The sequence below is a fragment of the Nicotiana tabacum genome, chromosome 18 (genome assembly GCF_000715075.1).
Source record: "Nicotiana tabacum cultivar K326 chromosome 18, ASM71507v2, whole genome shotgun sequence".
NCBI lineage: Eukaryota > Viridiplantae > Streptophyta > Magnoliopsida > Solanales > Solanaceae > Nicotiana > Nicotiana tabacum.
The window spans coordinates 13,709,117-13,735,337 of record NC_134097.1 but is presented as its reverse complement, the minus strand read 5'-3'; the positions used below and the strand labels follow the sequence as shown (position 1 = coordinate 13,735,337).

The 26,221-nt window shown below is 38.6% G+C and overlaps 1 long non-coding RNA gene across 6 annotated transcripts; it reads right to left on the bottom strand.

The window, feature by feature from the left end:
* Window positions 1-18,611: 18,611 nt before the first annotated feature.
* LOC107772867 (uncharacterized) lies at window positions 18,612-23,233 on the bottom strand. Of its 6 annotated transcripts, XR_001645169.2 has the most exons (4): window positions 23,089-23,233; window positions 21,244-21,444; window positions 20,985-21,163; window positions 19,837-20,094 (listed from the first exon to the last, which is right to left on the bottom strand). It is a non-coding gene; the product is annotated as an uncharacterized LOC107772867 (long non-coding RNA). The 6 variants fall into 6 exon arrangements; XR_012701925.1 differs by lacking the exon at window positions 19,837-20,094 and adding an exon at window positions 18,612-18,987 and having other exon boundaries at window positions 20,961-21,163; window positions 21,244-23,233; XR_012701926.1 differs by lacking the exon at window positions 19,837-20,094 and adding an exon at window positions 18,612-18,987 and having other exon boundaries at window positions 21,244-23,233.
* Between the last annotated feature and the right edge of the window lie 2,988 nt (window positions 23,234-26,221).

Genomic DNA, 26,221 nt, shown 5'->3' with positions numbered 1-26,221 from the left:
AGGGCACAGATAATGGGGCTGTGACAGATGGCCCGAATGAGGGAGGTGGCATAGAAGCCGAAGAACCCTCCGTTGTGGAAGGCTCGGAACCAGTGGCCACTACCCTTAGCTCTTCAGACTGTCCAGTGGAGGTAGTGGCTTTGCTTTTGGACTTCGGGTTGTCTTTTCCCTGAAGGTTGTACCAAGAGAAGGGCATTTTCGGCTTCACCTTCGTGTCAAAGTGTCTCCCCTCAACCCCCTGGTCCTCTAGGTACATAGTGATGAAATTGGGGTAAGGGTAGGAACTTTCCTCCTTCTCGGTTTCCTTAGATATGTTATGGGCCATGTGGTTCCCCATATTTATTGGGTACCCCTCCATGATGGACGCTATGAGGATCGCCCGGGAGAGTGGAATGTCACTGTCATGCTGGCACGGATCAAGGCGGCTGCAGATGAAGGTGCACCACCCTTTGGCTTCAAAGCTAAGGGTGTTTCTTGCAATTGAGACTCCCGATGTAAGCCAAGTCGGTGTTGTCCCAGGGATGGCTATCACCTCTGCAAGCCATGGACAGGATGTACCTTAGTCACATAGGTGCCCTTTTTTATATGGGCGACATTGGTGTAGAATTCCTTGACTAGGTACTCATTTTCTTCTGGCAACTTGGTAGTGAAGAATTTCCACCCCTCTTTCATCAAATTGTCTCTTCACGTTCGAGTTGTGAGGGAGAAGGTATCTTTCTATGAAATGTCGCTCAAGGGTGAGCGACCTTTGTGGCCACCATTCCCGAAATTTGTGGTAGGCCTTCTCACTCACGAACCGATCTTGCCACACTATCGGCTTCCTTGATCTAATCAAACCTCCAACCCGGGTATCACCACCTCTCCCATCATCCGAGACACCCTCTTCATCATCAATATTAATTGGAGTCGTTGTTGAGGTCGAAGTTGCAGCCGGTTGGGCAGGTGGTATGGAAGTCTCACTACCTCCTCCTGAGCCATCAGACGACCAAGACAAGGAGGAAGATTCATTGACGAGGCGGTGGGGCTGTGATTAAGCCTCTTGTTGGGGTTGTGCAGCTTCTCCTTCAGAAATCTCCTGGGAGGGGACATATTCACTAGTCTCAGAAGAGTCGGGAGTGTGTCTTCGGAGGGTTTTCTTCTTGCCAATGACCCTTTTAGGTGCTAAGGGTGCAGTTTGTTTCCCTCTGCCCCGGCTTCGGGAGGATTCTCCCCTCCCTTGTGATTTCTCAGGACCGCCACGAGATCGCACCGTAATCTGCATACACAATCAGTAAAAGCTCATTAGTATTGTGGTTCAATGAATCAGCAAAGGAAAGCAGATGAAATGATCACATTGTTTCTCAAAGCAGGGGTCCGCTGACAGCGTAAAAAGGAGCGCGGTCGCGGAAGGGTCAGCGCGGTCCGCATAAAAAGGAGCATGGTCCACGAAAGAGTTGGGACCAGACTACCAACTCTCTGAACATTGGTTTTCGCTGACCGCAAAATAATGGGCGCAGCCGCGAAATAACAGACGCGGACTATGTAAAAATAAACGCGGTCGCGGAATCGATTTGTTAATTCTCTGAAGCTCATGAACGCGGTCCGCAAAATTATGGACGCAGACGGGTAAAGTCAACCTCTGGCCGCGGAAAAATCATCACGTCTGCGAACATATAAGCTAAATCAGTTCACACAAAAGCATGAACGCGGACCGCATAATTTGGACCGCGGTCCGCAAAATTCAAATCATACTGGCACTTATGAATTATTGAAGATCTAGGGTTTCACTTAGTGCAAAGATTTAGGCAATTAACAAGCATAGTGAACAACCCTATCCCTCATTAGGCATTAAACATTACCCACATGCAATTTTAGCATCAGTAAGCATCATTTTAAAATCATGACATGTGTTAAACCCTAAAAAAGAAAAAGTAAAACTAGCAGAAAAGAAAATCAAAAGATGAAATTAATGTAAAGATTTAAGCATACCATATGTGGATTTGTAGTAGGAAATTGCTTCTTGATTAATGAGATATGAAATTGAACATGTAAGAAGGGGAAGATGAACAGTGATCTATTTCGGTGAGAGTGTGGGGTTCGAAAAGTGTAAAAGTCCTAAGGACTTCCTATTTATATCAACCCCAAAGGTTCCACCGACTTACCTCAGCGCGGTCCGCGCTTTTTACCTTTCGAAGAGCCTTTTCAGAAACAGGTCCGCTGAGAGCGAATTATCGGCCGCGGCCATGTAAGATCAACGCGGACCGCAAAATTACGAACACGGACGCGAATACAACTTCAGAGAGTTGATATCCTGGACTTTTCAAGTCCGCGTCCGCTGACTATTTGCGCCCCCCGCGAAAAGCTCTCGCTGACCGCGAAATTTTGAGAGCGTAATTCCCCACACTTAGGCAATTTTTTCTAACAACAGTCTTGTACTGCACAAACAATTCCTACACAAAGCTCACAACCAGTTAGTTCAAAATAAAGCCTGATCTAAGAAGAAAATCAAAAAGAAGGAAAGAAAAACACATGGGTTGCCTCCCAAGAAGCGCCTGATTTAACGTCGCAGCACGACGCATGTTACCAACATCATTGGAAATTGATCATGGCCACCACATGGCTGTCATCAAACTTGCCGAGGTAATGCTTCACTCGGTGCCCATTAACTCTGAAGATTTCACCATTTTTATTTTTCAAGTCAAGAGCACTAAACGGAGTCACGTGCACCACCTCAAAAGGGCCACTCCATTTTGACTTGAGCTTTCTCGAAAACAGTCGTAACCGAGAGTTGAATAGAAGAACCAAGTCACCTCTCCTTGAATTCTTTGTTCCGGGCATATTTGTCATGTAAGTACTTCATCTTATCCTTATACAAGGACGAGCTGGAATAGGCATGAAACCGGAATTCATCAAGTTCATTGAGTTGCTCTACCCGGAGATTGGCTGCTACATCCCATTCAAGGTTTAACTTCTTGAGCGCCCACATGGCCTTGTGCTCTAACTCAACCGGAAGATGGCATGCTTTCCCAAATATCAATCGGTACGGAGACATACCAATTGGAGTCTTGTATGCATTTCTATAAGCCCACAAAGTATCGTCAAGTTTCCTTGACCAATCCGTCTGGTTTCCATTGACCGTTTTTGATAATATGCTCTTTATCTCCCTGTTGGAGACCTCAATTTGTCCACTAGCCTGGGGATGATAAGAAGTTGACATCTTATGATTGACACCATACTTGGAAAGTAAAGTGTCGAAGGCCTTGTTGCAGAAATGAGAACCCCCATCACTGATGATCGCCCTAGGAGTGCCAAACCTTGTGAAGATATTTTTCTTTAAGAACGCCACTACACTTCGTGTCTCATTGTTGGGCAAAGTTACAGCTTTAACCCACTTGAAAACATAATCAACAACAACCAGAATGTAAATGTTACCACACGAACTCACAAAAGGCCCCATGAAGTCTATGCCCCACACGTCAAAAATATCGATCTCAAGAATAGTGGTGAGAGGCATTTCATCCTTCTTGGAAATTCCACCACCTCTTTGGCATTCATCACACCTCTTAACAATCTCACTTGCATCTTTATACAGGGTAGGCCAATAAAATCCACAGTTAAGAACCTTTGACGCAGTTCTCGCCCCACCATGATGACCACCGTAGGGTAGGGCTGGCAAGTGGGCCGGTCCCAGGCCTAAACGGGCCAAGTGGGCCGGTCTGAATGGTCCTGGGCCGGTCCCAAATTAAACGGGCCAAACGGGCCCGAGCCTAAACGGACTTTTTGGAAGGACCGGTAGGGACCGGGACTGTCCCGGCCCGCGGGCTAAACGGGCTAAGTGGGCCCACCATTTAAAAAAAAAAAAAAGATATTAGAGACAAAAGGATGTTAAAAAAATATCTAAGACAATGCATGATATGTTTTTAGGAATGATGCAAATTATTACTGCTCATAAATGGTACATCAAATGTACTATTCTCATTGATAATAGTTTCTCAATTACAAACATTGCCATGATTGATAGTGGAGCAGATGTTAGCTGCATTCAAGAAGGTTTAGTACCTACGAAATATTTTCAAAAAACTACTCATATGGTTAGATCTGCATCCGGACATGCTTTAGATATAAAGTATAAACTTCCTAATACGGGTATTTGTCAGAATAAAGTCTGTATTCCTCACTTCTTTTTCTTGGTAAAAAACCAGTTATACCCTCCAATTATACTTGGAACACCGTTTATTAACGCCGTTTATCCTTTTACTAGCATAGACTCGAAAGGTTTTACTGCTACTTATAAGGATAAAGAGATAAGTTATACTTTTGTTACAGATCCAGTAACTAGAGATATTAATGCTTTAATTGATATGAAGCAAAAACATGTTGATTCTTTACAATTAGAAATGTTTAGTATGAATATATTTGATACTCTGAATTCTACTAAAGTACAGGAAAAAATCAAATTGATTTCCGAGCAGATTGCTATTGATATTTGTGCTGAGCATCCTAGTGCTTTTTGGAATCGAAAAAAGCATATTGTTACTCTTCCATATGAAGATAATTTCACTGAGGATGATATTCCTACTAAATATCGACCTTGTCAGATGAATGCAGAATTGGTGGAATTTTGCAAAAAAGAGATTGATAGTCTGCTATCAAAGGGTTTGATAAAACCCTCAAAATCTCCTTGGTCTTGTACAGCTTTTTATGTTAATAACGCAGCTGAAAAGGAACGTGGTGTTCCTAGATTAGTCATTAATTATAAGCCCTTGAATAAATATTTGAAATGGGTTAGGTATCCTATTCCTAATAAAAGAGATTTATTGTCTAGATTATATGACGCCAATATATTTTCAAAATTTGATTTAAAATCTGGTTATTGGCAGATTCAAATATTTAAAGAGCATACTTATAGAACTGCTTTTAATGTTCCATTTGGGCAATATGAATGGAATGTTATGCCTTTTGGTTTAAAAAATGCCCCTTCAGAATTCCAAAAAATTATGAATGATATTTTCAATCCTTATCTAGACTTCGTCATTGTATATATCGATGACATTTTGGTATTTTCCAAAACACTTGAAATGCATATTAAGCTTTTAGATATTTTCAAAAGAATTGTTATACAAAATAGTTTGGTAATCTCAAAACAAAAAATGAGCTTATTTCAAACTAACATTAGATTCCTAGGACATTATATTTGTCAGGGGAAGATTACTCCTATTCAACGATCGATTGATTTTGCCTCAAAATTTCCCGATGTTATTACTGATAGAACTCAGTTACAAAGATTTTTGGGAAGTTTAAATTATATTTCACCTTTTTATAAAGATCTGTCACGTGATTTAGCCCCCTTATATGATAGGTTAAAAAAGAATTATAAAAGCCCTTGGACTGATAGTCACACTACTTTGGTAAAAAATATTAAACAACGTGTTAAATCTTTACCTTGCTTAACCCTTGCTAATCCTACATGGCAAAATATTATAGAGACTGATGCGTCTAATATTGGTTATGGAGGGATATTAAAACAGATAAATCCCAATGATAAACATGAATATCTGATTAGATTTTATTCTGGTAAATGGTCTGAAGCCCAGAAAAAATACGCTACTGTGGCACATGAAATGTTAACCATAGTAAAATGTGTTTTAAAATTTCAGGACGACTTATACAATCAAAAGTTTTTGATAAAAACTGACGCACAATCTGTTAAATATATGTTTAATAAAGATTTTAAACATGATGCCTCAAAAATGATATTTGCAAGATGGCAAGCTCAATTAGCCCCTTTTGATTTTGAAATACAATATAAAAAGGGAATTGATAATTCTCTGCCAGATTTCTTATCTCGTGAATATTTACAGGATGGAACCCCCTGGGGTAGGGGAAGAGGTAGAGGTTGGGGAAGATCATCCCCACAGTCCAAAGGAAGGTCATCACCTTCGGGATCGTCATACGGATCCTCATCAAACTCCCCAGTTATACAAATGGGAAGAAGGAGATTAGTCAATGAGAGGATATCTCTCGGAGAAGAATCATCGATTGGACCATCCGTCCATCTGGAAGATATTCCAGAAGATAGTCCGTTATACGCACATTTGCAGGCATATTTGACTGCTCAAAAACAGAAAGATACTTCTGTTAAGCAAAGTAATACTTTTGCTTCCATTACTAAAGATGACAATGATGATATCAAGTCATACGAGAAAGTGCCAAAAAGAGAAATGATATTTCTCTTAGAAAATTCTGACATTCAGAGAAAAGAAGAACCATGGAAGATATTCCAAAGGTATTTGATAAATGGGTTATATTATCCGGGTGAGTCATACAAAACCCGTTCCTACTATGAAATGATACTGACCAATACTGGAAGTGCAGATTTTCAGCACTTTTCTGGGTATAGCACAGACGAGAATGTTTATAACTTCTCGAAGATTATAATTAAACAGATTATATCTGTTGAAGACTGGGGTATATCCACAATGAAGGAAAGGCAGATAAGCCTTAACAAAAATAAAATGAATTTTACTTATTGGGATTATATCCAAGCTTTTGATAAAGTATTATACTACAATAATGATAGACACAAACATACTTGGTTTATAAAAGTATGTGCAAAGATATTTGCAACAACTGTTCCTAATTGGTTTCTAAACTGGTGGTCATACCACGGTCCAACAATAAAGATTTTACCAGATCCATTTCTCATGTTATACAAAGAATGGATAAAAATTTCTCCTTTTATTAACGATTTATACCACGCAGATCATATCTGCTACCCAGAAAAAATTAACCAAATATATTTCTTTCTGGAATTTTCTATCCCTTGGATACACAAATGGAATCCAGAAGTCGGATTCACTGAAGAACAAGTCCCCTGCTTATATAGGACTTTTTACAATAATTTTTGGGACAAGTTAATGAAGAAGGATCCCAAAACAAAGACCTTATATGGTCAAGAGCTCTTGGATTCAATCGAGATGAAGATCCAAGAATATTCCAGTAAACCTCAGAAAGAGGTAATTGATGACAGTTCAGTGAGGCATATTGCCAGAAGGATCTCCTTTCAAGAAGGAGATAAAACAGATATGATTAACAGTTACTTGGAAGAGGTTAAAAGAAATTTACTGTCTTCCATTAATCAATATGAAAAGTCAGATACGTCAATGCAAAGTGAAACAAGCAACGATGATATTGCTGAAGATTCTCAGCCCATTGAAGCAGAAAGGATATTATCTGAAGAAGACTTACATGATACAGAAGAATTCATCCGCAAATTGAAAAAAGCGGAAAAGAAACCAGCACAGTGAAACAGCTGGACCCCACTCAAACAGTGAAGCCGCCGGACCTACAGCATAGTGAAGCCGCCGGACCCACTCGAACAGTAGATACACTGTTCATCAACAGTAAATACACTGTTTCTACAGTAGAAACACTGTTACAGGGACCCACGGGGACCCACTTTTACTGTTCATAGATTCCTTTTCTTTTTCTATTTATAGAAGTCATTCGTTCATTCTTAAGAGGCAGACGTCAAGACTCCCTCTCTCTAGAACTCTCTCTCTCTCTCTCTCTAAGTGTAAGTAAAGAGTTAGTTTGAAGTTTTTAGATTGTAATAGAAGAACAAATAAATAAAAGTTTTCAGTTCTTCATCTTCAGGGCCTTGCTTCTTGGCCACAAGGTACATACTTCTGTCTTTCTTAGTTTAGATTTTCTTCTAGTCTCTCCTCTCTGGCCGTGACGATGTCCGGCTAAGAGACTTCATATCTATGTTGAGTATCTAACTTCTCTCCTATATACACTATGAAAGCGACGGCATCTATTAAAATATAAATGAGTTTTATATATAGAGTTTTGACTTGGTGTCAAGATGGTTGGTACAGTCTGATATGACACTACTCTTATTGGCTTTGCCTTAGTGGCTCCGTCTAGCCAGCCGTGAACCTCAGCCCGATAAAGGAGTTAAAAGGGCATCTTCTTTCACGGTTAGAACTGCTAGACACATGGGCTCAATAAAAGTATGTATTATATTATGACAGACCCCTTGCTTGAGTAAAGGTTTTTAACCTTCCATACAGTCATTAAACTATATATAAAATTCAAGTATATTTCAATTCTTATCCTTACTGATTGTGCGGATTACCGCCAGTCTTTAAATATAAGGGTACTGAATTAGCTAGATTAAGAATTCTCAAATATGTTAAAATAGAAATCTTTAACTGGTGGAAACCTTCCAGGCATATAAAAGCCAGATGTGAGGTGTGAAACAAGTCCAGTTCCCGGTCAAACGGTGATTTCTGTTTTAATTTAATTGAGAAGGCATGGCGGATTACCGCCCGCCACTTGATCCTGTTTAATGGTATCAGAGCCTAGGTACTTTCATGGTATATATAAGATAGATATGAAATATTCGACATAGATATGTTTCTGAAATATGGATTTAGGAGAAACTAGTATGAAAAATACTAGATTGGAAGAGGTAGATATACCTCAAAACCTTGATTTGTTAAACAAATGGACTATTCCTAAAGTCCCTATTAGAACAATCTATGATTATGGATGGTTTGATAAACTCTCTTCTAAACAACTTATTAAAACAACTGAGCAATGAAAGTTAGCCACATCGGCAAACCAAGGCATACCATTCAAAGACACGGAGAGGAGTTGTTCATCCGGGAACGAATCATTAATATCGAGGCCATCGTGGGGCCTCCCCTCCTCTTCTAAGCAGGACAAGTAGTTCGCCACTTGATTATTACTTTCTTTTCTATCAATGATTTCAAGGTCAAACTCTTGAAGCAGAAGAACCCATCTTATCAACCTAGCCTTCGAGTCCTTTTTGGTCATCAAGTAACGGAGTGCCGCGTGATCGGTGTGCACAATCACTTTGGAACCCATGAGATATGGCCTGAACTTTTCCATGGCGAAGACAATGGCTAATAACTCTTTCTCGGTCACCGTATAATTGACTTGGGCGTCATTCATCGTTTTGCTTGCATAATAGACCGGATAAAATATCTTGTTGACCCTTTGCCCCAAAACCGCTCCTACCGCAACGTCACTAGCATCGCACATGAGCTCAAATGGTAAGCTCTAATTGGGTGCGGTAATGATGGGAGTGGTTGTCAATTTATACTTGAGAAGCTCAAAAGCTTTCATGCAATCTTCATTGAACACAAACTTTGCATCCTTTTCTTGCAGCTTGCACAAGAGGTTCACCATTTTTGAGAAATCCTTGATGAACCTTCGGTAGAACCCCACGTGCCCAAGAAAGCTCCTAACTCCCTTGACAGAAGTAGTAGGAGGGAGATTTGAAATAACTTCAATCTTTGCTTTGTCCACTTCAATACCATTCTTTGAGATCTTATGGCCGAGGACAATGCCCTCCTCGACCATAAAGTGACATTTTTTCCAATTAAGCACTAGGTTGGTCTCTTCACATCGGGCCAACACTTTGTCAAGATTATCCAAGCATTCTTCAAATGAGTCCCCCACAACACTAAAATTATTCATGAACACTTCGAGGAAGTCCTCCACCATATCCGTAAATATTGCCACCATACACCGCTGAAAGGTAGCCGGTGCATTACACAAACCAAACGGCATTCATGAGAATGAAAATGTGCCATACAGATATGTGAAGGTGATTTTCTCTTGGTCTTCCGGTGCAATGAGAATCTGGTTGTACCCTGAGTACCCATCCAAAAAGCAATAGTAGGCACGCTCGGCAAGTTTGTCCAATATTTTATCAAGAAAGGGCAATGGAAAATGGTCTTTGCGGGTCACTTTGTTCAGCTTTCTGTAGTCCATACATATCCTCCATCCGGTGACAGTATTAGTGGGGATCAACTCATTTTTCTCATTTGTGACCACAGTCATACACCCCCTTCTTCGGCACACATTGTACCGGTGAAGTCCATGAACTATCCGAAATAGGGTACACAACCCCTGCATCAAGCCACTTGATAATTTCCTTCTTGATGACCTCTTGCATAGCCTCGTTCAACCTCCTTTGATGTTCCACGGAGGGTTTGGCATCATCCTCTAGTATAATTTTGTGCATGCAAAAGGCGGGGCTTATACCCCGAATGTCAGTCAAAGTCTATCCAATTGCCTTTTTCCTTCTTTGAAGCACCGCAAGGGTGGAGTCTACCGACACGTTAGTTAGGCAAGCAGAAAGAATAACAGGTAATGTGGAAGAAGGGCCTAAGAATTCATACCTGAGATATGAAGGCAAAGGCTTCAACTCCAATGTTGGTGGCTCCTCGATTGAGGGCTTTGTTGGTGGAGTCTTCCGATTTTTTAAGTCCAAGGAAAATTTACGGGGCCCATATGAGTAGGATCCCATTCCTTGCAACGCATTTGCATATTCAACCAAGCCTTCCTTTTCATCATCCTCATGGTTTAACAACACAGCTTCCAAAGGGTCTTCCACATTGATCATGGCACTCGTGTCATCAACTATCACCTCCGTCACAAGATCCACAAAAGAGCAAACTTCATTGCTATTTGGTTGCCTCATTGATTTGCACACGTGGAATATAACTTTTTCATCGCCCACTCGGAAGGTGAGATCCCATGCTTCCACATCAACCAATGCCTTCCTTGTTGCTAGGAAAGGTCTCCCCAATATTATAGGCACCTCATAGTCGACTTCGCAGTCGAGAATCACAAAATCCGCAGGCAAAATAAACTTGTCGACCCGAACTAGAACATCATCAATAATACCAAGCAGCCTTTTCATTGTCCGATCTGCCATTTGTAATCTCATGGAAGTATCTCTTGGTTGCCCAATGCCTAGTGTCTTGAACACGGAATATGGCATCAAATTAATACTTGCTCCCAAATCACACAAGGCTTTTGCAAAATCGGCGCTACCAATGGTGCATGGAATTGTAAAGGCACCGGGATCTTCAAGCTTTGGAGCCATCGAGTGCACAATATCACTCACTTGATGAGTCATTTTGATGGTCTCACAATTCATAGATCTCTTCTTAGTTACCAAGTCCTTCATGAACTTGGCATATCCCGGCATTTGTTCGAGAGCTTCCACCAAGGGCACATTGATTGACAAACTTTTCATCATCTCAATAAACTTCTTGAATTGGTTTTCATTATTTTACTTTGCAAGCCTTTGAGGATACGGTGGAGGAGGCCTTGGCAAAGGGGCCTTGGCTTTAGGCACTACCATTTCCAGTATGTCTATCACGTATTCCCTAGACGGGTTCACATCATTTTGAGTCTCCTCCATGTTGTCATCAATATCGATCCTCACTTCATTATTCACATTCTCATCATTGGCTTGCATGTCATCATCTTCTTGTAACACAACATCATCACTCACAATCTTCTTTGGATTAGAGGTACTTGCATCTCCACCTCTACCGCTTCTTGTGGTCACCGCCATAGCATGGCCTGTATTGTTTCCACCCTTCGGGTTTACTACCATATCACTTGGTAGTGCCCCCTTAGGGCGAGTATTCAATGCTTGAGAAATTTTACCCATTTGTACTTCCAAGTTGCGAATATAGGTAGTATGGGAGGCTATTTGGGCATCAAAGTTAGCATTCCTTTCCATCATTTGTTTGAACATACTCTCTATCCGCCCCATCTCATTGTTTGAAGAACTTTGCCTTTGAGATGAATATGGAGGCGAATTGTTGGGTAGTTGATACATCGGGGGCCTTTGAAAACCCGATCCCCGGTTGCTTTGATTATTATTAATCCAACCCCCTTGGTTTCCATTGCCGCCCCAATTCTGATTGTTGTTCTCCCAATTCTGATTGTTGTTCCCCCAATTGTTCGAGTTGTTGTTGTTGCCATTGTTCCAATTCCCTTGGCCTTGGTTGCCCCAATTTTGATTGTTCCCTTGCAATATCCATTGTTGATTTGGAGCATTGCTCTGTTGACTGTGGTAGTTATTGGCATATAACACTTCCTCACTTTGATCATCATAAGAATCGTCTTGATTGTAACCACTACCACTTTGCTCATATTGATCTTGATTGTTTTGCACTTGTTGACCACGCTGTCTCCTCTTGTTGACCATGACATTTACCCCTTCCATGGCATTTACTTGCTTTGTCCCTTAAACTTGCTGAAGCTGGGCCTTTGCTAACTGATTCATAGTAGTTGTCAATTCGGCTATGGCTTGTCCGTGATCATGAAGTTCCTTGTGAAGATGGATGATATTAGGGTCACCCTGAAGAACATTTTCCCGACTCTGCCAAGCTAAGGATGTGTCAGCCATCTCATCAAGTATGTTTCAAGCATCGGCATAAGGCATTTTCATAAAAATTTCCCCAGCTAGCTGATTCACCACACACTGGTTGGTCGTGTTGATGCCCCTATAGATTGTCTGCTGAATCATTGCTTCAGTCATATCATTGTTTGGGCATTCCTTGACCATTGTCTGGTATCGCTCCCAGATTTCATGTAGGGGTTCATCAGGATCTTGTTTAAAGGTTAAGATCTCATCCCTCAATGCTGCCATATGACCCGGTGAGAAAAACTTAGCTATAAAAATTTCTGCCTACTCATCCCACATGTGTATGGAGTGGTTGGGTAGCCTCTCGAGCCAGTCCAAAGCTTTCCCTCTAAGTGAAAATGGGAAAAGTCTCAATCTCAGAGCGTCCTCCGACAGGTTCGTCTGCTTGCTCCCCCAGCATATGTCTACAAAACCCTTTAGATGCTTGTATGCGTTCTGATGAGGAGCTCCAGTGAAGAAGCCTCTTTGCTCCAATAGGGTCAGCATGACATTTGTAATTTGAAAATTGCCCGCCCAAATCCGGGGCGGGACAATTGCACTTGCGTAACCTTCATTGGGTAGCACCCGGTGTGTTGCCCGTGGAGGAGGTGGGGGAGGGTTTGGAATGTTGTCATTATCCTGTCGGCCTCTTCTTTGGACTTGAGGTTCTAGATTAACCTCATCCTCACCATTGTCATCTACCTCCTCCCCCGGAAGAACATGTCCGAGAGCATCATTATGAGCCATTTGGTATCTAAAGCGATTGAGACACAACAGTTAGAAAAACAGAAGGAAAGAAAAACAAGACACACAAATAGTTAAATAGATAGCCAACACCGGCTAACTCTCCGGCAACGGTGCCAAAAAGTGATCGAGGCCAAACCTGCACCACTATAGAGTAGCGAGGATGGTCGATGCAGTTTTACCCAACAAGGTCGGGATCGATTTTCACAGGGAGTTAATTTGGTTTGGAGTTTGGTATCTAACTAGTCTAGATGTGTGTGTGTTGTTCCTAATTTCACTTCCAAACATTGTTGCGATTGATTCTATTCTAATTTTATACTATTGTATGCTGAGTGTAAGCTAAGTACAATATTTTTTGTGAAAGTTTTCAAGTGTTAAAAGGAACTAGGGAAATGACTTCTGCCTAGGTGAGTACCTAATGGGTATCAAGAATCTAGGACAAGCTTGTTATGATTGGGGTCGTGATATAACCATCACACATACGTGCTCACTCTATACTTCTCGGTAGTTTGAGTGACTTTACCCGATTTAGCTTTCTCAAGCCCAAATGGATATACATACAATACAAGTGAATTTGGCTCAAGTCGGGTATTATTATCTCTAGGTTTACCCCTTTAATTGGGGCTATCAATCTTTTGAGTTCACCCCAATTCCTTGTAAGCCTAATTTTTCTAGACTTAGTCCCTCTTTCTCAAGAAGAGCCTAAGTCATAAAGGCATGAATCAGTATTTGCAACCACTAATTCTACAATATTAGCATTACTTAGGCTAAATATCACTAACCCATAAACAATTAAGCCCTAAAATTCAAGACCCATTAAATACCCACACTAGGGTTGGGTCACAACCCTAGCTATAGGGTCTAGCTACTCATAATAACAGTAGAAATCAAAGATAAAGATGAAATATAAGCCATAATATTAAAGTACAAGATGAAAATCTAAAGTTTGAAGGTAAATCTACTCTAAAATTACCCAAAAAGGGAAAAACCAGTCGTTCACGTGCTCTGCAAACAAAAACATTTCCTAAAATTGATAAAAGGATCTATTTATACTAGGCTAAAATTTTCGGACAAAAATGCCCCTGCGGAGGATTCGCGGACGCGTAATTCTAACCACGTCCGCGCTTGAGCTTTCGCAGCCACGTAATAATGAGCGTGGTCCGCGTTTCTTCAATACAAGGCTTGGATTGGGCTTAGTTTCGCGGACCGCGTCCGCGTGTGCTTCCATCGCGGCCGCTTAATTTGGACGCGGACCGCGTTCTTCATTTGAGCCCAAACTGTAGAGTCTTTGAACCTCGAACCACGCTCTCAGCGAAAATTCCCTCGCAGCCGCGCCTTTGCAACGCGGTCAGCGGTGATTTTAGTACTCAAAGCAGCTTCTCTGAATCTACTTTCGCGGACCGCGTAATAGTGGCCGCCTTAGCGGTGGTCCTTACGCGATCGCGCTTTTCTGCCGTCTCGGCCTTGGATTCGTGCAGGTTTGACTCCTTCATGAGTTAATTATGGCTTCTTTGCCTCATTTTGACCAAACCCTGCAAGCAAGCAGATTAAGTTAGTTTTCTGAAATACCTTTACGCGTTTTTTTTACCCAAAACCTAAGCAAAATAAACCAAATAATAGGCTAAAACTCCTAGTTATTAGCTATCAAACTTAATAGTGATGGTAGTTGCATTAATGGTAATTATGGGATTGGAGGAGTCATTAGAGATAACAATGGATAATTCATACTAGCTTACTCTATATACATTAGACCAGAGGCACTAGAAACTTGGCAGAAAGTAAGGTTATGCTCTATGGATTGCATCAATACTGGTAAAAGGGGCTACACACCATTGTAGCAGAGGCGAACTCCAAACTGATAACCACATGCATGAATGAGGGGGCAGCAACACCATGTAGAATTATACAAATTGTAGAAGAGATCAAGAGAATTGTCATTGAAAGCAATATAACAGTACAAAATTGCTAAAGGGGAGCTAATAGAGTTGCGGACAAATTGTCTACAATGAGTGACACACATTGAGAACAACTTATTTTCACCAGGTATGAGGATCTACCAAAGCAGGTTAGTGGACTTATGCATCTGGACAAGTGGGAACTTGCTTCATTCAGGATTAGACAACTTATGCAACTAAATAAGTGGGAACTTGCTTCATTCAGGATTAGACAACTGAAGGCAGCTGGAATTAATTATGAACCTCTGTAATCAAGATTCAGCAGCAAGCAGGCTACCTTACCATTTTAGTTTCATATTTACACAACCTAGAAATAGTCATGGTAATAGAATAATAGAGTTTAAGCTTATAAACTCTCATGATCTGCTAGAGGGCAAGGTATTAAGTCCCCCATGTATTCTTTTCTGGGAAAGAAATAAGATAGAAGTTGCAAATTAATAAAAAAAATGTCATAACAAATAGTAGCATTAGAGTGTTGGCAATGAAGGCCAAATCCCGATTCTCCGATCCTGATGTCGATTCAAAAGATAATATTCTCATATCAAAAGCCTTCAAGATGCATGTTCTTGAATAAAGTGGTGGTTGGATTTGGTCAAGCGACTTTTGATTGTGAAATATCCAAAAACAAATTTGCACTTATTAGTCAGATTTACATTTCTTTTTTGCCTCTCAAGAGTGAGCACTCTCTATGCCAACTCACCATTGTATTGGTGGAAAAAAGATGTCACACGTGGAACCTTACTGAGCTGACAAAGCATAATATGTGAAACAATGGTGAAGTGACAACTGGCATATTCCGTTAGTGAAATTAAGAGTACAAGGAAGATGCGGACTAAACACCCACGGAATAGTAAAAAACACATGAACAAGCCTAAACAGTTGTTGAAGAAGAGGCACCAGCGGAATGAATCAAGGCCAAAAAAGAGGGAAGATTCATGAACCAACAATAAATAAGGAAAGGGAATCAGAATCGTTATAAGGCATTTATAGCTACGAATACGTCAATTATGGTTATCAACCATAACGAGAAATCAATACCATTAATGCTCATAATGAATTCGTCATAAATAGGGAAAAACTTTATGATTAGATACTCCTATATAAGGATAGAGAATCCCACTTGTAAGGACAAGTTCCAAACACTACTGAAATATACTTACAATTTCTCGCTTTACCAAAGCCTTCAACTTAATTTGAGGGATAGATTATTATTTCATTCTTTATTTCTTTTTGCTAATTCACATTGTTATTTTTATTTCTCTTTTCAAACGAATTGTTGAGGAAGTAAGGTATTATTTGGTTATCAGTAGCCCGATTTTTTCTAAATATAGGCTTTGACTAAAAATTCTATTTTTTTGGTTAAACAAATTGGTTCTGTTACCGGAAATCTAATAATCTTTTTACTTTCCAAATTATTCTTTCTCACAACCAAATTATGTCAACTGGCAACGACAATAACCAACTGAACCCTCAAGAGGGAACATCACCACATCACTCTCCATCAGAATTCCCTCGCCAGTCCCGAGAAGGATCACCTGAGAGATCCACATCATACGCTAATGATCAATAAGGGGATGAACAAACTGTAGAAAAAAATATTCTAAAGCAATTGATTGCGGAACACGTAAATAATGCTCTTCAAGCCTTTGTTAGGGGGTTGCCAAACACGCCGCAAACTCCTCCATCAGCCAATACGACGACTTTAGAAAACCCACGCTCGGGACTCGATAACTCGAGTAGTGGAGGAGTTCCTAATAAATCTTGTGATGGGGCGGTCAGGTACGCCTAATAACTTAGATTTACAAAGTTTGGTACTAACTTTGCAGAAACAGTTGAAAGAGCAAAACGATCGCATAGAGCAAATACCTGGCGTACCTCCCGTAATAAAAGGTGTGGATATTGATAAGTATTCGCAGCAACCTTTGAAGCCAAGTGCGGCTCCTCTGCCAATTCCTAAAAAGTTGAAATGCCTGATATTCCAAAATATGATGGAACAACTGACCCTCGAAACCACGTAACTGCGTTTACAACTGGCGTAAAGGGCAACGATTTAACCAAGCAGGAAATTGAATCAGTTTTGGTTAAAATATTTGGAGAAACACTCACGAAAGAGGCATTAATATGGTATTCTCTTTTACCTGAAAACTATGTTGATTTTTTTTGCCAAGCTTGCAGATTCATTCATAAAAGTACATTCGGGAGCTCAAAATGTTGAAAAAAAGGATCGAAGACATCTTTAAGGTAAAATAACACTACTAAAAATTAAGCTTATGGCAACCCTTTCAAAATCGTAGCTATAGATAATGTAAATGTCCCTGTATGGCTAATGGGACGTTTGGGACGCGTTCTGAGATCCAGCATTACAATAGGTCAACTGGGAATGGTTACTTGTAACGGTTTCAAAACCGTCTCCATAAAGGGCTATTGTAACGGTTTTGAAACTGCTACCATTGATCAATCTATGGGGACGATTTTACTTCTGAAGTGACCATTATAAACCGTTGTGTTATAGTTATATTAACGATTTATTAAGTCTATTGCGACGGTTTTCATGATATATTGCAACGGTTTTGTTATATATTGGAACAATTATCTGTATTCTATTGCAACGGATATTACAGCATATTGCAACGGTTATTAGAGGGCTGCTATTGTTGTTTGCTACGTCTATTAGAACGGTTATATTGTCTATTGCAACAATTTACTATTGTAACTTCTAATATTTATGGAAGCAAAATGACGAATATTTTCCTATGCAATGAAATTTTATACGCCATAACTTATATAAACCACGAAATAAGATTAAAATATCCAACTCGCATTATCCATATACAAAAATAAAATATGAATACATTGTTTGATCAATAATTCAAAAGTCAAAATAGATCGATGAGTTTTCTAGCCTGTTTGGCCAAGCTTCTAAAAGTGTTTTTCTCAAAAATACTTTCGGTGAGAAGTAGTTTGTGTTTGTCTAATTAATTTGAAAAGCACTTTTGGGCAGTAATTAGTGTTTGGCCAAACTTTTGAAAACTGTTTCTAAGTGTATTTGTCTCAAAAATGCTTCTCAAAAAAGTGCTTTTGGAAAGAAGCTACGTTTTTCTGCTTCTCCTCAAAAGCACTTTTTTTCCTTCCAAAAGCTTGGCCAAACACCTCAATATTTGGCCAAAAGTGTTTTTGGCTAAAAAAAAAAAATTACTTTTGGCCCAAAATTAAGCTTGGCCAAACAGGCTATTAACACAACTAGAAATTCAGCAAAACAGACCACGGTCGACCATTTAGTCGATTAAAAAATCAACCAAAGTTGGTCGGTTTTTCAAAATATTTTTATTTTTTTTTACGAAACCGACCAACTTTGGTCAGTTTTCTTTGGTGCAAAAATGCGGAAAACTATTTTTGAGTCCTGCAAAATTTATTTTTCAAGAAACCGACCAACTTTGATCGATTTTTCATTTAAAATAAATTAAAATTAATATTAAAAAACCGACAGAAATCGATCAGTTAATTCGACCGGTCATTTTAAAAAACCGACCGAATTCGATCGGTAATTTTATTTTTTAATAAAACCGACTAACTTTAGTCTGTTATTTTCGTGCGAAAATAAAATTAAAGAGTATAAATGAAATAAAAGACTATCTTAAAACAAAATGCACCAATGATCTAGTGGTAGAATAGTATCCTGGCATAGTACAGACCCTGGTTCGATTCCCAGATGGTGTATTTTTTAATTACATAATTAAAATACCAACCAACTTTGGTCGAGTTTTTTGGCAATTATTTTTTTGAATTTAAATGACAAACCAAAATTGCTCGGTAATTTTCGACTAACTTTGGTCGGTATGCCCTTCTGACCACCCGTTAATGGTCACGTTTTGGACATTTATTGGCCACTACCGACCAACATTGGTCGATTTTTTTGGACGATTTTTTCCGAATTTTTAGTAGTGTAATTTGCATACAAAAAGTTCTAAACTAAAATATCCTTGAACATGATGATAGAAAATCTAAAAACGATCAACAATACTCGAGTAAGGTCTTCATCGCTGCTTTCATCTGCAATCGATGCACCTACAAAATTAATTCAAAAATAATTAAACGAAGAAGTTTTAAGATAATTGAATCTCAACTTTGAAAATTCAATTAGAAATAATTCTAACTTTTTCTGATTCTCAGTGTTAGTTTGGGACATTTTCTCCAAACAGAAAGAAACATCAAACAACTTCGAAAAGGAAAATGAAGATGTGGTAATAACTTTCTGCCAACAGAAAGAAACATCAAACAACAACTGGACGAGTTTTCTCAGCTAAACTTCGAAAAGGAAAATGAAGATGCGGTAATAACTTTCTGCTACCAGAAAGAAACATCAAACAATAACTCAATGTTGTAAAAAGCGGGCGCTTCCTCATTTAAAGCGAGAAGCGAAGCGAGACGACCCAACCATCGTTTCTGCTATCTGAAGCGTGGCAAGTATTCAAAAGCGGTCGCTTCCCACTAAAAAGCGAGAAGCAGCGATGCGAAGCGACTAAAGCAAGCGCTTCTATGTTTTAAAGGGCTGCCAACCTTTTTAATTTAAAAAGTTGTTCTTTTATTAAAATATATCGACCAGCAGCAACAGAGAAAGAAAGAAAGAGGCGACTAGGGCTCCAAGTTTTCTACACTTTTCAACTTCAAGATCATCAAGTTTAGTCCAAGTATGTGATTTCTTCTTCCTCCTTTTTCTTTCACTGTTTCAGCGTCCAAATAGCAGCGAAATGCTGGCGAATTTTTTTTCCCTTCAGTTCTTCTTCATTTTCTTGCATTGTTTCAGTGATAAAAATGCTGAAATGCTGCCCATTTTTTGGTTTCAGTTATACTACCATTTTTCGTAGTTGATGAAGAAGAAGAAGTTTAAGAAGATGACGAGCAATATAATAATGATAGTGGAATACAAGAATTTGACAATTTGACAATCTTGTACAAGAATACGATGCTCATTTTGCTTTAATTGATGCTACTCTTTAATTTTTTACATTGAAGTATTGAACATTTGCTTACAGTTACATGTGTTGTCTATGCAGTATTTATTTTAATATTTTTTTTAAAATTCCGCTTCACTTCAAAAAAGCTAACGCTTCGCTTCTCGCTTTAAGCGAAAATGGGCTTGTCTCTTTTCCTCGCTTCACGCTCTTCACAACACTGCAACAACTAGACGAGTTTTATCAGCTAAACTTTGAAAAGGAAAATGAAGATGTGGTAATAATTTTCTATAAATACAAGGCTACATGAAGCACCTAAGAAGCATTAAGCCCTGACAAAAATACTCTGGATCAACTCATAATGTATTCAATGCAGATTTAGAAGATTAGATTACTGTTAAAAACAACTGATATTCTTTACACTAGACGATAATCTACTTTCCATCTAAGACGAGTAGGAAATTCACATACAATAGAAAGAGACACTTAAGCATATTAAATTAGATAATATAGCTATACTGGATCAGTAGTTCACAAATTAGAAACAACAACAAACTAGCATTTGGTCCAAACTAGTGGTTTTCTTACTTCAATCATGAGTATGGAGCAACTGCAATAATATCTCCACAATAGTACTCGGTGACTAGAAATTTGACACTTCTGATGAAGCCAAGACATCTTCGATTTTTGCATTCTACAACTTAATCGTTTCTGCTTATAGCTTAATTGTCTTTTGATGTTGTACACCTTGTCCAAGTATGATTGTATTTTGTTTAGTAGTTTTAGGAAATTTCAGATTGCAAGGCCTTTGGCTAGTCTTTAAAAATAGCAGCAGCGGCGAGCAGAGTGTACAAGCAGTAGCAACAAAGTGAAAAAGCGAAAAAAAAATCAGCAGCAGTGAAGCAGAGAAAGAAGGGAAACACAACAGCAATGGCCAAAAAGGAGGAGAAAACATCTCCAGAAATAAGAAGAAGAACTTTAAGAAGTTCAAGCAGAAGAAGAACTTTAAGAAGAAGTTCAAGCAGAAGAAGAACTTTAAGAAGAAGTTCAAGAAAATGAAGAAGAAAAAGTAAAAAGTCACATAACTGGAGTTTCTCAGAGTTCCAATACCTAAAGAGTTCCTTAAACTGAGAAGCTGGAACATCTTCAGGGATATGTTGCATTCGAGTTTCATCATTTTCATAGGCGTCAAAGTGATCTTTTTTCAATCTACTCTTGGGCTTTCTCCTGGCAGCTTGAACTGATTCCAATGTCCATTTTTTTCCAGCTTCAGGAATATCATATTTATCCTACAATTGGTATCAAATCTGTTAGTACAGAAAATATGAAAGATTTTCAACCAAAAAATGAAAAGTTAAGAAGTTCAGACCTTGGTATATTCCCATATATCCTCTTGTGTCCATCTTCCTCCAATCCAAAATATCAAGAGGACACAAGAGTCGCATTCCTTCCCAATGTGCCGAGGAAGCTTCCAAACTCTATCACAACTGCTTCACTAGGACCGACGGGTTCAAAACTCTATCACGACAGGCTGAAGTTCCTCTACTTCAGTTGTTGCAAAGGATAGGGTCTTGTCACATGGCAAGCGAAACATTAGTAGTATATAGAGCAGTAAAAGTGAATGTATCTATCAGGTAAAAGCACGCGTAACACCTTTTTCTATCACAAAGTGGAACAACCGAGATGTAAAAATATAACTTAGACCTAAAACACCTTTTTCCTCCATTGGGATTCCATATATTTTGACCAATCCTTAGCAGATGACACTGGAAGAGACATCACATCTATCTCAATTTGTCTGGATAATATGGCCTTAGTATCCAATGATCTTTTATCTTCCTAGAAATGCACAGTGAAAGGGCTATTACAAGAATGATTAAGCTACCCATTTTTTTCAAAATTCACTGAATCACCAAAGGCTTGTCTAAATATGCAAACCATTTTCCTCCTAAGAATAGTAACGTATGAACCCTCTTATATAGTAATCAAACTCTTCATGTGTTTAACCAATATTAGAAAATAATGACTAAGTTCCAAAGAATCAACCTCTATGCAGTGATCTCACGTTCAAATGCTAACAACTATAGTATTTTTTAAGGAAGAAGAAGATAGGCTTCCCAAATTATTAATAGGGGTAAGGCGATTCTTTGGGCTTAAACATTGAAAGATGATCAAAATATAACAATAAATAATATAACAAAAAATTAAACAACTGCAAAGCATATGACCATTACCCTATCTAGATTTCACAAATTCAGCTTGCTTCACAATTGCTGGTTTACACTCCAAAGAATCGATATGCTCAATTAGTCAATCTATGCACTTTTTGTCCTTTTTCACTTTTGACAGAATTTTCATTCTCTTTGTTAGTATCCTTTTCTTATCAGGTTCTTATATCAATCAATTGTATCACAAGATATAGATACAATTAGAAACCAATTGATAACTAAATGCAAACATTTTTAGAACAAGGGAAGTGACTGGTTCTTCAGGATTAAACCACTGAATTACCAAAACAAACTCAACTTAAACAACATATATAAGAAGTCAATTCCTACTCCATCTATAACTCAACATAGATTCTGAAAAAGATCAGAACACTTACCAATACACATATTTTCATAAAAAAAAGAAGCGAGTCAATCATTAGGATCGAGAGTAAAACCCCCAACAGGAAGATTTATGAGATTAGAAGAGATGTCTCAATCTGAAAGTGCCAAAGCTTAAACAAAAGAAAAAAATATAATAAGAAAGAGCAAAAATCTATATCTTCCTTTAACAATGGTTTTAATTTCCCGAATCATATCTTTATGAACTAGTTGTTATATGAAAAAAACTTATCAAAATACGATAAAAAATCCATACTAAATCCCCAACTAAACCCGAATCAACTTACTTTATGAACTAGTTGTTTTAACAATGGTTTAATTTCCCGAATCATTATCTTTTAAAAGATTTAAACAAGAAATTGATCTATTCTCAACAGCCCTTTCATCTATCAAAATCCACCAACTAAACCCCCAATTTTACAAATTAGAAACCACAAAATTTATCATATAATACAAACAAAGGACAGAGTAAATTAACGGTATATCAAAAATATTACCAGAAAAAGAAAATAAAAGAAGCAGCGAAACAATTTTCCGGTGAAACAATAGCGAATATCGAACAACCACAGAAAATATCGAACATGGGAAAAATACCGACAACCTACATCTGAGATTCCTTATATTAGCCGAAATGGTTGTACTTCGTCGGAATGGATCTTTCTTCACCGTAGCAGGCCGAACATTTCGTCGGCTATTTTTTCTAGGTTTAAGACCGATGAGACGAGAGAGAGACGAAGTGCGTTTTCTAACTTTACAAAAACAATTAAAGAGTTAGTATTAAAATCTGGTGGGGTCATCTATTATTTTTTTTCATTTTTTTAATAAATATGTAGGAGGGAAAGTAGGGAGGGAAAAATAAATTATCCCAATATATATATATATTTTATTTTACCAAACCGTTCCCATAAAAAACCCTATTGTATCGCTTTTATAAACCGTCTTCATAGCTTTATTTATGGTGACGGTTACTGTCCTATTGGAATGGTTTTGTTTCAGAAGTGTCCCAAAAGCCTTTTGACTCTATTGGGATAATAAAAATTGTTCCAATACATAATCTATTGTAACAGTTCTCTAACCGTTACAAAATAACTGTTCCAATAGAACCATTTTTAGTAAGGAAAGGAGATACATAGTTACTCAGGGAATTTGTGGATAGATTTCAACGAGAGAGGATGATGCTACCGCGAGTACCTGATAATTGGGCAGTTATGGCGTTCGCGAGCAATTTAAACGAAAAAAGTCCAGAAGCTACGAGAAGACTTAAGGAAAGTTTGCGAGAGTTTTCTGCTACAACATGGAATGATATGTACAACAGGTACAGCACGAAGCTACGGATAGAAGAAGATACGGTTACACAGTCAAGGGTCGATGAAAGAGCAAGTTCGAGATGTTCAGAATCTGAAAAAAGGTCCAGGAAAAATAGGTATGAACCTTACATGGGACCTGCAGGACGGGCTTCACGGTCTAAACAGGAAAATATACGATCTTACTCCAGATCAAGGCACAACGATGCGAGTTCATCATCCAGGTTCAGAAAAGGACGGGATGCGCGAGGCAGTGATTCCAACACAGATGCGAGGATTGGAGATTACAGTTTCAGTGTTAGTACTTCCGAGTTGGTAGCTGATTTAAGAAGTATAGGAGATAAGGTGCGGTGGCCTAAAGAAATGAGATCAAACCCGAGCAAAAGAAATCCAGATTTCTGGTGTGAATTTCACAACGATCATGGCCATAAAACAACATATTGTAGGTTATTACAAGGTGAAGTTGAGCATTTGTTGAAGCAGGGCTATTTAACTGACTTGTTCAGTGAGAACGGTAGGCAATCGTATATGAAGAATAGACAAGAGGCTCCAAAACCTCCGTCTCCAAAGAGAACAGTCAATGTGATAAGTGAGGGATATGAGGTCAATGGTGTGACATATACAACTGCAAAAAAACGTTAAAAGTCACGGTCACTCATGGAAAGCGAGTTCGCGATGTTTTGGATGAAGACAGTATAATATTTGATAATGCAGATGCTGATGGCTTGTTAATTCCTCACAATGATGCGCTGGTAATATCTTTACTTGTACATGATATTAATGTAAAACGAGTTTTGATTGATCCAGGTAGCTCCGTAAATATCATTCTTCTAAGGGTGGTGAATGAAATGCAAGCTAGCGACAAGGTGGTACCAAAAGCACGATCTTTGTATGGATTTGATAATTCAAGTATTATCACAAAAGGAGAAATAATGCTTACCACATTTGCAGAAGGAGTTATTAAGGATACGAAACTCCAGGTGATAGATGCTGATATGGCTTATAATATGATTATTGGGAGGCCATGGATTCATGATATGGACGTTGTACCATCTACATTACATCAAGTTATTAAGTTTCCTTCACAATGGGGGATTCGACAAATTCGTGGAGATCAGCAGGCCTCTAAAAGTATCAATTCGGTGGCGGATTCAAGCACAACGAATGATGTTGCAGATAAGAAATAGCAACTATAGAATTCAGTTAAGGATATAATAATACAAACCTCAGCTGAAAGCATTTCAGGATAGACGGATGTAGATTCAAGACCTGATATTATTCAAGAACCATAAGAGAATGAAAACATCAAAACAACGACTGAAGAACTCGAAGCTATCATGCTATTCAAGCACCGGCCAGACAGAAAAGTTTACATCGGAGCAAAACTGAACCCAAAAATGAAAGGTAAATTAGTTAAATTTTTAGAAGCTAACACAGATTGCTTTGCTTGGTCGCATTCAGATATGACAGGTATACCACCGGAGGTGATGACTAATAAACTGAATGAGGATCCATCGTACCCACCAGTCAAGCAAAAGAAAAGGAAGCAAGGGTCCTTCAAAAATCAAGTGATTGAGGATGAGGTGCAAAAGCTTTTAAAAATTGGATCTATACGAGAAGTAAAGTACCCAAACTGGTTAGCTAATACTATGGTAGTTCTAAAAAAGAATGGAAAATAGCGGGTTTGCGTAGATTATACTAATCTAAATAAAGCTTGCCCTAAAGATTCGTTTTCTTTACCGCATGTAGATCAATTAATTAATTCTACCGCAGGTCATGAGGTGTTAAGTTTTTTAGATGCATATTCACGTTATAATCAAATAAAGACGGATCCCCTAGATGAAGAAAAAACTTCATTTATTATAGATAGGGGGATTTATTATTACAAAATTATTCCCTTTAGTTTAAAAAATACTGGGGCCACGTACCAAAGATTGATGACTAAAATATTTCAAGAACACCTGTGAAAGACCATGGAAGTCTATATTGATGATATGTTAGTCAAGTCAACACAAGCAGGGGATCATTTTCAACACCTTTCAAGCACTTTCGAAATTATCCGCAAATACAATATGAAGCTAAATCCAGAAAAGTGTGCTTTTGGCGTGGCTTCAAGTAACTTTTTAGGTTTTCTTGTCTCTAACAGGGGCATTGAAGTGAATCCTGCACAGATCAAAACCATTGAGGAGATACCAGGCATACTCACAAGCAAAAAAAGAGGTGTAGAGGTTAACAGGGAGGATAACAACATTGGGAAGATTTATTTCAAAATCTTCATAGAAAAGTTTTAAATTCTTTTCAAAATTGAAAAAGCAGAACCAATTTGAGTGGACTGGCGAATGCCAACAAGCCCTCAAAATCTAAAATCATATTTGTCAAATCTGCCCCTACTGGCCAAACAGAAAGATGGAGAAAGGCTACTTATTTATCTCAC